The sequence below is a fragment of the Cebus imitator genome, unplaced genomic scaffold (assembly GCF_001604975.1).
Source record: "Cebus imitator isolate Cc_AM_T3 unplaced genomic scaffold, Cebus_imitator-1.0 Scaffold63, whole genome shotgun sequence".
NCBI lineage: Eukaryota > Metazoa > Chordata > Mammalia > Primates > Cebidae > Cebus > Cebus imitator.
The window spans coordinates 1497873-1514412 of record NW_016107378.1 but is presented as its reverse complement, the minus strand read 5'-3'; the positions used below and the strand labels follow the sequence as shown (position 1 = coordinate 1514412).

The following is a 16540-nucleotide window of genomic DNA, read 5'->3' as shown; positions in this document are numbered from 1 at the left end:
ATGCCTGTAATCCCAGCACTTTGGGAGTCTGAGGCAGGTGGGTCACGAGGTCAGGAGTTCGAGACCAAGCCTAGCCAGCCTGGTGAAACCCAGTCTCTACTAAAGATACAAAAAAATTACCTGGGTGTGGTGGCATGCGCCTGCAATCCCAGCTACTTGGTGGGCTAAGGCAGGAGAATTGCTTGAACCTGGAAGGCGGAGGTTGCAGTGAGCTAAGATCACACCATTGCACTCCAGCCTGGGTGACAGGGCGAGACTCCGTCTCAGAAAAGAAGAAAGGAGAAGGTGGGAAATTATCAGTGCAGGAGTGTATGTGCAGGTGTGGGTGTGTGTATGTGCGTCTGTGTAAGTTTGAGTGTGTGTATGTGTGGTGTGTGTGTGCACATATGTGTGTGTATGCATGGTTGTATGGGTGTGTGTATATATATGTGTATATCTGTGTATGCATATATGTGTGTATGTGTGTGTATGTGAATGTGTGTGAGTGTGTGTGTGTGTGTGAAAAATGATGACCGGGGGATGGCAATGGAGGAATGTGGGGGTCTCAGAATTTATTGTTCTCCAGATAGAATAGGGGAATTATTTTAGTTTATTTCCGTGAATACTTTTATCCCTTTTCTTAGAATAAAATATAATCTAAAAATTGTTTTTGTGTGTATTCTTTTCCATAAATTGTACCATATGATAGCCATTTATTTCCATCAAAATGGATTTGGCAGTGGGTGAGGGAGAGGTCGTCCGCCACCCTTCTGGCCATGCCAATTAAGTGGGCTTGTTGAGTGCATAGTGGCGCTCAGCTGCTTCTGCAGTATGGCTTGGAGGGCAGGGGCTCCTCTGAGAGCCCGGGCAGGGTGGTGGAGAGGAGGGTGTGGGAGATTTCAACCTCCATGTAAGTGAACATGTTTATTCTGTTTCATTGCAGAATCAGGTGGGGAAGGCAGTCTTCAGAGCATTCACTGTGTCATTCTCTGTGTCCGTCTTAGCGATTCCTTCTCCATGTTCATGGAACACCTCCTGTGGGCAGCACAGTTCCAGGCACTGGTGAGACAGTGATGTATAAAGGGGACAGCCTGCTTATTATATTTTATATTAATATTCTAAAATTATAAAAATGTATGGATACAGTTTGGCTCTCTGTCCTCACCCAAATCTCACCTTGAAGTGTAATAGTCCCCACAGGTAGTGGGAGGGATCTGGTGGGAGGTAATTGAATCACAGGGGCAGGTTTTTCCCATGCTGTTCTCGTGATAGTGCATAAGTCTTACAAGATCTGATGGTTTTATAAAGGGGCGTTCCCCTGCACATGCTCTCTTGCCTGCCGCCATGTAAGACGTCCCCTTGCTCTTCCTTTGCCTTCCGCCATGATTGTGGGGCCTCCCCAGCCATGTGGAACTGTGAGTCCATCAAACTTCTTTCCTTTATATATTACCCAGTCTTGGGTATGTCTTTATCAGCAGGATGAGAACTGACTAATTCGTGTATTGAGTAGTATATCTTATAATAAAATATAATATTGTCTATCAGAAGCATTTGTTGATTGTTATATTTATGGTCATAATAATAATAACAGCTTTCATTAATGAACCTCTCATTATGGTCAAGGCTTTGCCTCCATCATTTGCTTTAATCCCCACAGCAGCCTTTTATGGGGATATTTAATATCTTCATTTTACACACATGAAAACTGAGGCTCCTGGAAATTAAGTGGCCCAGGCTGAGACTGAGGGTAGGACCAGACTTTCAATCTCACGAAGTCTAACCACCATGTTTATTATGCGTCAGAGGGTCTCAGGGTGTAAACCCTGGGCCCCCCTCTGAGTATGCTGGCATTCAGGGCCTGGCTGCTCTAAAATGCCTGGGTCCCAGGGAGGATCAGTGCACACATCAGGGAAGTCTGGTTTCATGCAAGATGCCCTGCAATTAGTCAGTCCCTGCTTTTTGATTTAATTCTTCCCCTAATGTGTGTTCATCATGTAACTCAGGAAAGATTGGTATTCAGGGAAGGAGCATCAAAGACAGTAATTAAACTGTCTCTGCTGATGCGCTCAGTCTCTGGGAACAGACCTGTTTGATTCCGCAAAGGAAATCATTGGTATTTTAACAGGAGGCAGGAAACTTTTGATTAGCGAGTGATAGATAAACAGATCGATGCCTTTTCTGGCGACATTTTCAGCTTCATTATTGTCACTGGAAAAGAGATGGGGGTGGAGGGAAGATGAGAAGAGGTCCCGGTGGGTCCTCCAGGGTCTGAAGTGGGGGAGGGGCTTGCAGGGAGCGGGGCAGTGCCAGGCTGGGCAGGGAGCCTGGGGCTGGCAGGCTTGGGGCCTTAGGAAATCAAGGCTGGGCCCCTGTCTCTGAATGGGGGTCGTAGGAGGGGAAGTCTCCAAAGCCCATTCCTGCATGGCTTTAGAGCTGCCCCAGACAGGGGCCTGATGAGATTCTGCTGGCAGCTGAGCTTTTCCGTGATCGTCTAAACCTGTGTTCCCACCCCCTGCAGAATCCCCCACTTGATTGCTGCTCTCTCAAGGTCAGGGGGAGTTAAGACCAGAGATTATGCAGTGTCAGTCGCGCCTTTTTGAAATATGACTCAGTGTAATCTCTTTCCACACCAGAGGAGAGATGCCAAAATCACACTTCAATCTCTAGCTCGCAATGGGCTTATTGGGATTTTAGCAGGGCTCTGGCTAGATAAGACCGTTTCTTCTCCCAGGGTACCCTTTTACAAACTTTGAATAAGTGAGGACATAACTTAGCAAGAGCAGATTTCCAGGTGTCGGGGACCCTGTGCCCAGCTGACAGAGCAGGGGCCGGGCCACCCAGCACCATTGGTCCCGGCACCGGTGCAGGAAGGACAAGAGGGCTCTTGCAGTATGTGTCTCCTCGTGACAGTCACACATGCACAAAAATCCCAGCTCATCTTCATGTTTCTGACCCTCAGTGTCCTCCTGTGCAAGGTAGAAATCAGCAGTCTCGCTCTCAATGTCGTCCTGAGATTCAGCAATGACATAGGAAAAGCCTCTGATCCCTTAGTAGGTGCTAATCAATGGGAGGTCCATTCTGCTTTCCCTGGTTTTGACCGTTGTGTTTTTAGATACCTCGTGGAGGGTGGGGGAAAAAATAAAAGACAGTCAGAAAGTTCCATAATGGTACGTGAGACACATAGATAGCTGGCAATTTGCCAACCCCTACCTTCCCCAAGCACATCAGAGACATCCGCCTGCAATGCAACCCTCCCCAGAGACATCGAGTCTCTGTGGTTCAGTCACTATATGTTCCATGTGTCTGCTACCTTGAATCATTGGCTAAGCTTGACTCACTGCCCCACTCCTTGGCCAGGAGAGACAGTGTTCAAACAACTGGAGAATCTCCTTGGCTAAGCTTGACTCACTGCCCCACCCATTGGCAGGGCACTTGATTGGCAAAAGGAAAGGGGTTGGGGGGAGCCAGATAGTGAAGAGGTGCTTGCTGGTAGCAAAGGGGACAATGTGTGTTATTCAGGTGCCAAGATTCCAGGCTTTGGGTTCCTGCTTCATCATGTGGTGCCTTGGGTTTTCCCCTAAGCTCTCTCCTTCTCTAGCTTTTCTCACTCCTCCTGCATGTGTGCTCCCATTCTGCCTTGAGAATCTGTGTTATGGAGAGATTTTGACTGCACGGGCCTTGGAGTCCAACAGCTCTGTTCGCTCTGGGAGCCATGAGGTCAGTGCAGGTCCCTTAGCTGAGCCTCATCTACAAAGCCCATCACCTTGTACGGCTGTAGGACATTGAAATGAGATCATGGGTGCAACATGCTTAGTTCGCTGCCCAGCACAAGGTGAGGGCTCCATAAATGCAGGTATAGCAGCATCTGTTCCTACTGACCCATTTTCCTCCTTAGGGCTTGGAGAGATACTTTCTAATCTCTTGATAGGGCATAAGCAGATACAAAGTAAAATAAGGTCCTTAGGAAAATCATCTTTCCTGAGCTCAAGTGTTGATGACCCTTGCCGTGGCCAGTTATTGTTTGCTGCCTAACATCCATCCCTCCCGCCTCCGTACTCCATTTATGGTAAGACCAATGAGTGGTTTTCCACAGTCCTCCACTTGGTAAGACTGTCAATCAAGTGCTCTGCCAATGGGTGGGGCAGGGAGTCAAGCTTAGCCAATGAGATTCTCCTATTGTTTCAGTGTTCTTTCTTCTGGCCAGTGGTAAGACCATGAGTGAATCTTAGCCAATGAGATTCTCCTATTGTTGGAACCTGTCTGTCCTGGCCAATGGTTGCGGCAGCAAGTCAAGCTCAGTGAATGAGATTCTCCTATTCTTTTAACTTCTGTCTCCTGGCCAATAGGTGGGGCAGTGAGTCAAACTTAGCCAATGAGATTCTCCTATTGTTTGAGCCTCTCTCTCCTGGCCAGTGGGTGGGTACCTGATCAGAGTTCAGCCATTAAGATCTACTGTCTCAAGATGAAAAGTGAATGGTTGGAGTTTGGTTCCAATCTCAGCAGACTTTGTAGAGGCTCTTGCTCCCCAGGTCCCTCACAGTTGTCCCTTTTGAGCCTAGCACTTTGGCTGATTCTGAAAGCTACCCCACACCTTTCAAGAGAGGTCCCCTCTGTGCTTAGGCCAGCCAGGGTTGGTTTCTGTTGCTTGTCTCCAAAGAGCCCTGACAGGCCCAGTCTGTCTCCCTCAGGTGTTAAAAGAGGGAGATGGAATCAAGAGCAAGGGAGCACTCCTTGGGTTCTGAGGGAGCACTCCTTGGGTTATCCGTGATGAGGGGAGGAAGAACAATCCCCTGCCTTCCTCTTCCTCCCCTCAGCCACCCTCTTCTCCCTCATTCTACCATCATGGGCTGACCCGTAGGAAGTCATCATAGAAAGAGGGTCAGGAACATTGTGTGAGCAACCTCAGGCCCCTGCAAAGCTCTTCCAAGGAGGTCCTTAGCTTTGCCCTCTTAACGAATCCCCATCCGTTACTCAGGCTCTGGTGTTAAGACTTATCTTGGATCTCCTCCTGCCTTCGCTTGCATTTTGTTATTGTTTTGTTCTCTCTCTTATCTCCCAGTAGCTATTTCCCAAGATTCACTGAATTCAGATGTTGGCAACTTCCTGGCAGGAGCTGCCTCTGATTTCTGGTAAGAGGAGGGGAGCTGCCATGGCCAAAGGGACTTGCTGCAATTTTCCTTTTCTCCCTAAATTCTCCCAAACCCTCAGGGGCAAGCAGACTGTATGTAGGTGGGTAGGGCCTCCCACTCATTTTCCCTTTGGTCTCTGAAGTCTTCCAGATCCTCATGGCATCCAGGCCTACCTAGGGCAGCTGCATTAGCCCTGACCCTGGCTCAGAGTAAGGCTTGGGGGCGAGAGGGGGCTGGTTTCCCTTCTGATTGCCTATTGACCCCTGAATCATTAGCGGCTTGGAATCAAATGTTCCTGACCGGCCGGCTCTGGTGGGCACATAGCCATGAGATCAGTCAGGCCTGCCTGATATATCTGTGGCCCAGCTCATTCAAAATCAATGCCATGTTCCTCTCAAATAGAGGCTCCTTGGGAGGATGCATTGATTTCTGGGCCATAAAGAATCGAGTGCTTCCAAACTGCAATGCTGAAATTCCCATTGTTTTTTCGGCTCCTGCCGGAGGCCAGATGCAATATTTCTCCCCACTTCTTTGGGGAGTGCTCCAATGTTTTTAGAATATGGTGCTGGCTAATGCTAGGCCACCCCATGAAGGAGAGGGAGAAGGCCATGATTCTCTCATCCCCCACACATGGGACAGGCTGGCTTCCTAAACACCCTTCAACCCTATTTCAGAATTATTATTAGAAGCATTGGTGGTTCAGTGGTAGAATTCTCACCTCCAATGCAGAATTACTATTATAATGTTTTTTTCTCCTTCCCTCTGTTTTGCAAACCATTTTCAAGTCACCAAACCCAAATCAAGTAGACCCAAATCAAATAGCAAGGAAGGAAATATCCTGGCTTAGGTAACTTGGAATTCTGGCTTTAGGAGCAGTTACATCCAGGAGCTAACACAATGTCATTGGCCAATGGGTAGGGCAGCAAGTCAATCTTAGCCAATGAGATTATTCTACTGTTTGGACCTTCTCTCTACTGGCCAATGGGTTGGCACCTGACCAAAGTTCAGCCATTAAGATCTACTGACTTCCTGTCTCTGTCTCAGCCTCTCAGCTCTGTTCTTCTTTGCTTGATGCCATTCTCAAGGAAGCAAGATTGTGGCCAACTGCCCCAGGCTGATCTCCTGTACCCTCAGGTTTAAGTTCAGTGACGAGAATGTCTCTTCCCTGATTATGCTAATGATAGTCCTGGAACAGACTCTGTTTTGCTTTGATTTGCCGAGATTTGGACTCATACCCATCCTTAAATCAACTATAATACCTGGAAAGATGTGATGCTCCGATTGGTCACACCAAGGTCACATGATTGTTGAGAGTCAGCCCTATCCAAACCATATGGACTGAGTGTGTGCGTGGCGGTTCCTTAAAGCAACACCTGTTGCTTTTCCAGAAGAATGGGATGGGTGCTGGGTAGGCAGAGATGTCTGCCGCATGCCTTACCGCCAAAGCCTCGCTGTGGCGCAGAGGAGGTTCCCAGCACTTTCTGATAACATTAGGGTGAGAAGAATCTTATTCAGCTCTCAAGGGGACATACGGAGTCCCACTGACAAGGAGCGGTGGCTGTATCTGAGTCCAGCTGGGCTGTGTACTTTCCTTTTTTCTCACCTGACCCTGTCCTGGCCTCACCTTGCAAGCAGCCAATACCAAGTTTGGAAAGGAACCGGATTGTAGATGTAAGGATCTGAGGAGGGACAAAGAAAGGGGGCCTTTTCCAGCTCCCTGAGGCAAGGACCCCCCTGTGCTGAGCACCCAGCCCCTTGCCCACAACCTTACAATCTCAGCCCCTGGGCTAAGAGGCAGGACAGCTTCTCTTGTGCCTGGGGTCAGGGGGTGGCCATTGGTCAAAGAGCACTCAGGTGGTACTTGGCAGGGAATGGAAAATGCCTTTGATCTGATGGGAAGAGTCAAGCATTTAGCATCAAGTTATAGCCAAGGGCTTTGAAATTAGGCCTGTCATGAGTTCAGATCTCACCCCTGCCACTTCTGTGGGCAAGTGTTGCTTCTCTGTGGCTCCACATTCTCACACACATGGGGTAAGGATGGTAATAATGGTGGGTAACAGGGAATATGCTGTGTGCCTGGTTTTGTTTTAAATACCTTGTGTGTGTGTACGTGTGTGTGTGACCTTATTGAAACTTCAGAACAATCCTATAAGATACTGTTATTTGCATTTTACAGATAAGTTATAGGAATTTGAGGCCCAGGGAGATTAAGTCAGTTGCACAAGGCCACACAGCTTGAAAGTGGCAGAGCTGAGATTTGAAACCAGGCAGTCTAGCTCTACAATCCAAGCTCCAACTACTAAACTATACCCACTTGACCAGCCTAGTGTGCAGATTAAATGAGGCACCGTATGCAAACAGCTCATCACGGTGCCTAGAGTATGAATGTTCTCAGGGGGTGACTGCAATCCCTCCCTCTCTCTACTGACCTGCAACCTCACAGGCAGGGTTGGCCATCCTGCCCCAAGTCCATGTGAGCTGGATTCGCTGCATTGTAGGGTTTCCATGGCAGGCTGGGCAGAGTGGGCAGCACACTGCCCTGCAGCTCCCAGCTCCCGGCCACACACACCAAAGACCCATTTTTGAAGGCTCCTGTTTGTCTATCTTGCCCATCATCAAGCAACAAGGGTGCTGTGGGGAAGCTGTGTAAGTGAACGGAAAATGGAAATGGCTTTGGAAACAGCCGACTTAAGAGAGGTGTTTGTCTATAGGATCCTGTAATTTGTAGGTACCTGGAAGGTACCTGGCTCTTCGCAGCTGTAGCAGGGAGTTAGCATCAGGCTGGATATGGAGGCCTTGAGAGGCAGTGTCAGGTGTCGGGAGCTGAAGACTGCCCTACTGGCTTGCAGTGGCTGCAACCCTAATGGAGTTGAAGACCAGGAAGCTGGTCTTTAAGCACATTCAAATCATGAGCGTGCTTGGTTTAAGTATAAACCAAGTTTATGTGGTTTGAGACAAGTGAACCATAAGTAGTGATGGTTTGCTTATGTCAAAAGGGACGGTCTGATTTCTGAGACCATCTTCCATGACCTGGGGAGGCTCTGAGCTGGAGAGAGACCCTTCTAAGGCCCCCATCCTCTTTTTCCAAGGTGACCTTGGCCTTGAATGGATGCTCTGTCTCCTTCTACCCATGATGGAAGGTGGTTATTAACAAAAGTGGGACTCACTGCTGATTACCTTCCCCACCCCATTAATTTTCATTTTTCCTGAATCCTCCAAGGCAGGCTGTGGGCCGAGGCAGTGGGGACTGGAGTGTGCACGTTACACTGAAATGCACCGTGGTGACTTGCTTCTGATTTCTCAGTTAGAACATCTTACCCTTTGGCCAGAGATTTTTCTGCTCAGTGTTCTGGCCACACATACATCCTCATTTCTCATCAGCTAGTTTTTCTCTTTTCCCCATATAACCAGAGCCCTTAGCTCCAGCCCCTCTGACAGGGGCATTGAGAAACCACAGGTTAGAGTACCTTCTCAAATCCGGCAGAGAGAGCTCCGCTGTGGGAGAAACCAGCACAGCCCCTGATCTGAACGGTAGTTGCCTTCTCCTTTGGGCAATTTGCTGTGTGTAACTGATCAGCAGGGTGTCTCCTGGAACAATATTTCAGCAGGTAAAGGCGTGTCCATGCAAGTTCTCAGCACTCACGTCGCAGCAGAGAGCATTTACTGACTTCAGGTACCTGGATCCAGTCTTCAGAGGCTTAGTTTCCATTATTCTAGATTCTAGAATCTAGAATATCGTCCAGGTATTGGGTATCTTCTAGAAGTATCTCAGATGATGCTAACATGGTTGTGAACTCTTTGTTCATAGCCTCTTCTCCCTTAAGTGGGTGAATGCATGACTTATTAAACTTCCCCAGGTAAGCTGTTACTTTTTTTTTTTTTTTGAGTCAGAGTCTCCCTCTGTCACCAAGGCTGGATTATAGTGGCACAATCTTGGCTCACTGCAACCTTTGCCTGCCGGATTCAACCGATTCTCCTGCCTCAGCCTCCCAAGCAGCTGGGACCACAGGTGCACACCATCACACCAGGCTAATTTTTGCATTTTTAGTAGAGACAGGATTTCACCATATTGGCCAGGCTTGTCTCGAACTCCTGACCTCAAGATCCGCCCACCTCAGCCTCCCAAAGTGCTGGCATTACAGATGTGAGCCACTGTGCCCAGCCTTAATACTGCACCTGGACATCACAGAGGAATAAATCCCTAATGGTGAAATATAGGGAAAGTGAAAGTGGTATACTGGACAGAGTAGTGATGATTTGTTTATTTCTTAAGTGCCATAAGTTCCCTTGCAACTTATGATGCAAGCCCTTGTTGCCATAATTTGCATTCCTGCCTGACTCTAGAAGGCATGTCCCCTGCTAGGAAGGGGTTAGACTGTGTTTTTTCCTTTTCTTCACTGGGAGGAGTTCTCAGGTACATGGACAATCTCCTTGACTTCATTGAGAGTAACCTTTTGGAAAGATGGGGTAAAGGTAAGTAGCCCAATTGTCAAGAAAAGAAGCAACTAAGCCAGAGTTGGGTGGTCGGCATGGGGGAAGGAGGAGGAGAGTGGGCCTGTGAGGGTGGATGAGGGAACTGGCCAGCCTGGGGATCATGGAGCCACATTTCAATTCTGGAGAAGCCAAGTGCTCAGATGGCAGGGTGGATCCACGGGAACTTGAGCATCTCCTGATGGGCCTAAGGTGGATGATTCTCCTGTTTTGCTTTCTTCTGCATGGAAGCCGAGAAAAGATCTCTGGTCCTGTTTTGAGTGCTTCATCTTTGAGGTCTTATTCTCAGAATCTGGTGGCTGTGAATCTTTGCTTCTGTTTTCTGAGCTTGCTGAGGGCACTCTCTCATGCGTTCTCTCTCTTCTCCCCACCCCTGCCCCACAACCTGTGATTGGAAATCAGGACCATATATCCCCTTCTGCGGCCTGCCAAGGGTCCGCAGTGAGCTACAAGGAAGCTTTAGGGAACTGGGGATGCCTAGATTTCAGGGGATGGTCCCTGGGCTAATGGGCCCCAGAAGACATACTTGCTTTTTTGTCCTTTCAGCAAGCTGGGTGCTAGAGAATGTCCAGAAGCAAGAAGACATGGTCCCTATGTTTATGACCCTGTGGTCCAGTTTTCCTCCCCTATGGGGATTCTTCTCAGTTCCTTGGGCACCCCAGGTTCCTGTTGGGGCAATCTCACCTGTGATTCCCCCCACTGGAACTCTTTCTCCTCTGCCTTTCTCTTGGCTGAACTTCCTTCATTCCCTTCTCACCTTGACACACCCCAGCCTGGGGACCCATTCTGAGGGCTCTAGCTAAGCACCGACCCCCTCCTGACCCAGTGCCTCACTTTCCCTTTCTCTGTACCCTGCTTGTTCCTTCATGACACACCTTCCATTTGTCATCTATTTATGTGTGTGTTTCCTTTTCTAGGATCTATTTACGTGTGTGTTTCCCTCTCTCGGGTCTGTTTCCCCCGCTGGACTGGAAGCTCCAAGAGGGCAGGACCCACATCTGTCCCATACTCTGTTGTGTCCTTAGTATCTAGCACAGAGCTTACATAAAACAAGCCCTCAGGAGATAATTATAATATTAAATAAATGGATGAATAGCTAGAACCACTCAAGAAAAATTCAAAGATTAAAATGCTATAATGCTGAAAGATTGAGAATTTATAGCTGTGGGGAAGCGGAAGAAGAGTTCTGCTTATGTATAGGGGCACCAAATATCACAAACTAATGTTAACAGGAGAAAATAACAGAAATCGTGTGTGTGAGTGTGTGTGTGTGTGTGTGTGTGTGTGTGTGTGTAAGTGTGTGAGTGTGAGCATGTGTGTGTCTTCCTTTATATTGAGCAGTATATTGGGCCATTATTTTACAAACATCAACAAAACGAATTTTATGTAAGTGTTAATTATCCCCATTTTAGAGATGGAGAAGTTGAGGCTCAGCATCGTGTTAAGTAACTTGACCCAGGTCACACGACTAGTAAGTGGGAGCGTTACCTGGGCAGTCCTGGAGAAAAACAGCTGAGACGCAGAACAGCTGCAAGAGCTCATTATTTTCTTAAGCAGCAGATAGCTGAGAAAACTTAATATTGTTTCTGAAACAGTTTCTTTTAGCCTCTTTATCTCTGGGTGTGTTAGTTTACAAGGACTGCAGATGGTCCGGGAGCTTCAGGACCCCTGGCCAATTATCAGAGGAAGGTAAGGCCTGCTCAAAACTGGAGCAAACCGGAACCGGTTACTCCTCGTTACCTTTAGATCACTAACATATCATTATAATCTGAAAGTCCCCCTGCCCATAGAAGAAAATTACTGTCGTTTTCTGAACATGAGTCATAAGAAAGGGCATGTTAATGATTTGTGCCTGTGCATCTAAAGTTCCTCTTCCACAGACTTATAAACCTCCCCGCCCCATATCTAACTCCTTAAAATCCCCCAGCTTCCCATGGCGTGGGGAGCAGGAGGTGTCTTGGGAGCAAGAGATCACTCTTTCTTTTTCTCTGGCCAAAGAGTAAATCCTGTTTGCCTTTCCCTGCCACCAACTGGGGTTCTTTCTTTCTGGTTGATATAAAGTAGGGAAAGAACTAAGTCTACCAGTGACAGAAGGGCTGTGATTTGAATTCTGCTTGTTCTCTGAATCCAGAGTCCATGCTCTCAACTATAAAACAATTTGGAAATCAAAGGCAGAATAACGGATGCCAGAGAAGTGGCTCTCATCCCATGGGGCCATTTTTGGTTGTTTTGCTATCAGCAGTGGGGACCAGAGATGCCGTGCGATGCCAGAGATGCGGCTGGAGAGAGGCTGAGGATGCCAGACAGGCTCCCATGTACTGGGGCAGTGAGCAGAAGGGGATGGAAGGAGTGGTGGGGGGTGGAGATAGCGGAAGGGACCATAGACTCTCTATGCAGTGATGACTACGTACATAAAGACAGTGTAAGGACTATATTCTACTCTGGAAGCTTCAGAGCCAGGCTTTCTGAAATAGACCAGACACTTTGGTGGTGCAAGTGATACAGGAAGCTGCAGAGGTCTCGAGTTCTGCCTCCAAAGGGCATCAGATTGAAACCAGTGGAATAGAGAATGTGAGGGAGCTGGGTGGGACCCAGCAGAAGCACAGGCCTGGAAGTAGGTGTTGGACATTGCCTACATCTCTGCTCAGGGTCGAGGTAGACAGCTCGGGGGTTCTGTAGCAGGATTGACAGTCCAGTGGATAGAGTCGGGACATGGACAGAGCATCCATCTTGGAGCTCAGTCATTCATTCATTCACTACATATCTCTTGAGCATGTATTGCATGCTCTGCGCTGCTCTAATGTGTGTGTAGAGCACTGAGCAAGGGAGATGCATCCCTGCCCTCATGCAGCCAACATTCTGGTGGGAAGGGGACAATTGCATGAACACAAATGAGATCATGCTATGGAGAAATAAGTCACGGTGATGTGATAGAGAAGGGCTGGGGTGGGATGGAGGGAGAGGCTGGGAAGTAACTTTGGTGGGAAGTCAGGGAAGGCTTCTCTTCAGAGGTGACATTTGAGCTAAGGCAGGCATAAGATAAGATATCTTTAGCTATAGATATAAATATAGATAGAGCTAGAGATATACTTAGCCAGCAATGCGAACATACCTGGGCACACAAACAGCAGTCCAGGCAGTGGAACAGACTTGACAGACTCCCTGAGGTTAAAATAAGCTTGGTGTGCAAAGGACAAAAAGAAGAACACCCTCTCTAGAGCACATATGGGTGTGAGGACAGCCTAGGGGACCACATCCTGCAGAGGCTTGCAATTCCAAGTGCAATGGGATGGTTTTAAGCACAGGTGTAAAAAGACCTGATTTATCCTTTCTTTTTTTTGTAGAGATAGGGATCTTACTATGTTGCCCAAGCTGGTCTCTAACTCTTGGGCTCAAGTGATCCTCCAGCCTGGGCCTCCAAAAGTGCTGAGATGACAGGCGCAAGCCACTATGTCCAGCCTGATGTATAATTTAAAAAAAATCACTTGGGACCTGGTGCAGTGGCTTACACCTGTAATACCAGCACTTTGGGAGGCCAAAGCGGGAGGATCACTGGAGGTCAGGAGTTTGAGACCAGCCTGGCCAACATGGTGAAACTCCACCTCTACTAAAAATACAAAAATTAGTCGGACATGGTGGCACAAGTCTGTAGTTCCAACTACTCAGGAGGCTGAGGCACGAGAATCGCTTGAACCTGGGAGGTGGAGGTTGCTGTGAGCTGAGATTGCACCATTGCACTCCAGCCTGGGCGACAGAGCGAGACTCCAAAAAAAAAAAAAAAAAAAAATCACTTGGTTGCCTTGTGGAGAATGGACTGAGGTGGGTGAGAGAGTAGAAGCAGGGAGACTGATAGGAGGCTTTTGGGAGGATCTTCCAGGTGTCTAGGCTGAGTGTCACTGGCTTGGTGGTGGCAGTGGTCATCAGAAGTGAACCAATTCAGGTTGTGTTATCAGTGCAGCTGCCGGCTGTTCTGGGATCCTTCCCCTCTAGGGAGGCTCTTATTACCAGGACCATCTCCAAAAGGGTCCCTAAAGGTAACCGTCTCCCCTTCCACGCCAGCCTCTCTGCAGGCCCTGGTAGCATCCAGAGTTAGCAGCGCCTCCTTTGTCTTCAGTCTGCTCTGGTGTTTGTGATTAAATCGATCTGCACATAATTGATGTTGCATCTCACCAACCTGCAAACTGGACCCATATCACTGAAGCTGCACTGCTTCCCGCAGCGTAACTACTCAACAAAATCCTCCTCCTTTCTCTCTCCCAGACCAAGAGGGGGGAAAAACACAGCACCTGTAACAACAACAATATTCTTGGCCCCTGTAATTCTTAGGATTTCGAAAGAGTGTCAGCCAGGGTTTCAAGACAGCACATATTCCCAGAGCATAGCCCTAGCTTAGAGATGGTGCAGGCATTATCCTGTTCAGATCACAGACAAATAAATCATCACTCCTCATCGTCTCCAGATAGTCACAATGGAAATTAGTAGAGCTTGCATATTCACTCTAGTCGGGTTCTGTCAAATTGGAAATGCTTATGATAATCACGACGCAGCATAGATGCAAAGTTGTAGCGTGTTAAACAACCAATTATGAGGTTTTTAAAGGAGAAGCTTGTTTGGTTCTGAGAGACAGATTCTCCCCAGTGGAAGTTGCTTTTGCTTTTGCATAATATGGATGTAATTTAAAGTATCCCTGGGTGTTCTCCTTGTGCTATTTATTTAAGGTATTTATACAAGAGTAAACTCTATCGAGATGAGGCAGTGTAGCTTGAGGAGGGCTCCGATAAAGCCAGAGTGATATTGATTACAATTGCAGAAGATTGTGGTGTCGGGTCACCTTCCCACCATTGATTGTTGATTGCTCTGTAACGCACGCCCCCTCCCTGCTGCCAGTCACAGACACATTAATTGTGAGGACAAATTTAATCATTGCTCACTTGAAGTACCGTTGTGATTCCAAGCCATTTTTCACACACAGTAAACTTGTGGGCAGGATGTAGAAAGAGAATTGTGAGAGCAGCATGCTACGGTAGAGAGACACAACAGATTTCCATCCTTAAAGGATAGAGCTGGAAGGATAGTTAATTCTCTCTGATTAAGCTACGGCTGTGTCTGAGTGTTGGGCTGGGAAGAAAAATGCAGAATTGACTCTTTTTACTGCTAGGAATATTCACCTGTCAAGATCAGCCGCCTTCTACCCTCTAGGCGGTGATAGCAGAAAATAAGACAGCCTTGCAGGTGATCTACCTGCCTCCTTAGCCATGACTAATAACAGTAGGAGCCAGGCCAGCAATTACCACTGTGGTCGCTGTTAATTTGTTGAGGGATACACACATGCACGCACACACATACACACACACACACACACACACACTAGCAAAACAATTTGGACTGCAAAGGTTTTAATCTTGCCAATACAGTTAGCTAATTGAATCCTTAACTAACTTTGCAAAGTAGGATTTAAATCCTGACCAGTCCAAGTTTTCTTACTGTAATGGAAACAGCATCAATGTCATGTTGTAAGCAGGTCATTCATTTTTGTATAAGTATTTTGGTGTTAGGTCCGGGGAATTTAGGAGTGAACAAGATGATTAAGATCCCTGCCTTCACAGAGCAGTGGTTTTCAAGTTTTAGCCTGTTTCAGAATTACCTGCAGGGCTTGTTAAAAACCCCAGTTTCTGGGTTCCGCCCCTTGAGTTTCTGATTCAATAGGTCTAGAGTAGGACTCAGGACTTTACGTTTCTAACACATTTCTAGGTGCTACTGATGCTGCTGGCCCAGGGAAGCCCACTTTGAGAATGAACACTCTAGTTTGGACAGTGGGTTTCAAATCTGGTTGTACATTAGAATCACCTTTGAAAAGCTTTTGAAAAATGCCAATTTCTGGAGGCATTTACTTAGGTCTGTGCCAGGGTCTGGGCATTCACGTCTTTTGTAAAAGAGCACTCTATTGAGCGGCTGGGCTCAAGAGCACATTTCTTAATCTAAAAATGAGGAATAGAGGACAGAGGCATTTAACATAGGAGCTAAGAGTCTGACAGCTGTCATTCGGCACTCCAGTTCCATTCCTAGCCCTGGCAATTTCCTTGTTCTTCCTACACCTCCGTGTCCTCATCTATAACAGTAAGAACGTCCAACTCATAAGCTGTTGTAAAGATCAAGTGAAGTAATATATATGCCTGGCATAGAGCAAGCCCTCCGAACGTGCTTGCTTTTAGTATTGTTTTTAGAGTGGCATACACAGCAGGGCTTTGCCAATTTCAATTTAATTGCTTGGTATATTTCCAGCTAAATTCCTTGCCTGTTAAGATACCAGCAGAGGTTTTCTCTATTTGTCTTTCTTAGACCTGCCATTTGCCCTGATAAGGAATCCTGCCTGGAGGAATCCCTGCCACCTTCCTTCTCTTTCTTTATTCAAATACCATATATAATCAGGTCAGTAGCCTCCTCCAACAGCCCCAGCTTCTGAGCAAAAGTGCCTTGTTTGCAGCTGTGGAAACATTCGTCATCCAGTGTAACTAAGCAAAACACCCCGCCCTGGGACATATCCGATACACGCGCTGGTGGTGCAGTGCCAGGAGTGAAAATGGTACCCGAGAATAATTCCCCAAATGAGCCATGGGCACGTAGTGAAAGCCACTGGATGCCAGAGGACCCATTTTCAAACCTGTGATTGGCAGCGAAGTTCACTACTCTCTCCATAGCTTTTTTCATGACCTGCTGTGGTTTATGCTGTGTGAGTTTTTAAAAAGTCATTCATCTGGGTGTTGTAAGGGAGTCAGGGTGGGAGTGCCTGGGTGTTGGGATTGACAGGACCCTGGGGAAAGGGGCTGTGTGCCTGTGCCCATGAGGGTGGCACGCAAGGCAAGGCAGGGACCCTGGTAGGTGTGGGAAGGTGATTTGGGGCGAGTTCAGGGTTCAAGAGGGAGGGGCAGGGAAGAGAATGT

General features: G+C 47.6%; 1 long non-coding RNA gene across 1 annotated transcript; it reads right to left on the bottom strand.

Moving 5' to 3' along the window:
* Nucleotides 1–884: 884 nt before the first annotated feature.
* On the bottom strand, nucleotides 885–7671 carry LOC108305417. The gene is made up of 2 exons (XR_001825721.2): nucleotides 7538–7671; nucleotides 885–1011 (listed from the first exon to the last, which is right to left on the bottom strand). It is a non-coding gene; the product is annotated as an uncharacterized LOC108305417 (long non-coding RNA).
* Between the last annotated feature and the right edge of the window lie 8869 nt (nucleotides 7672–16540).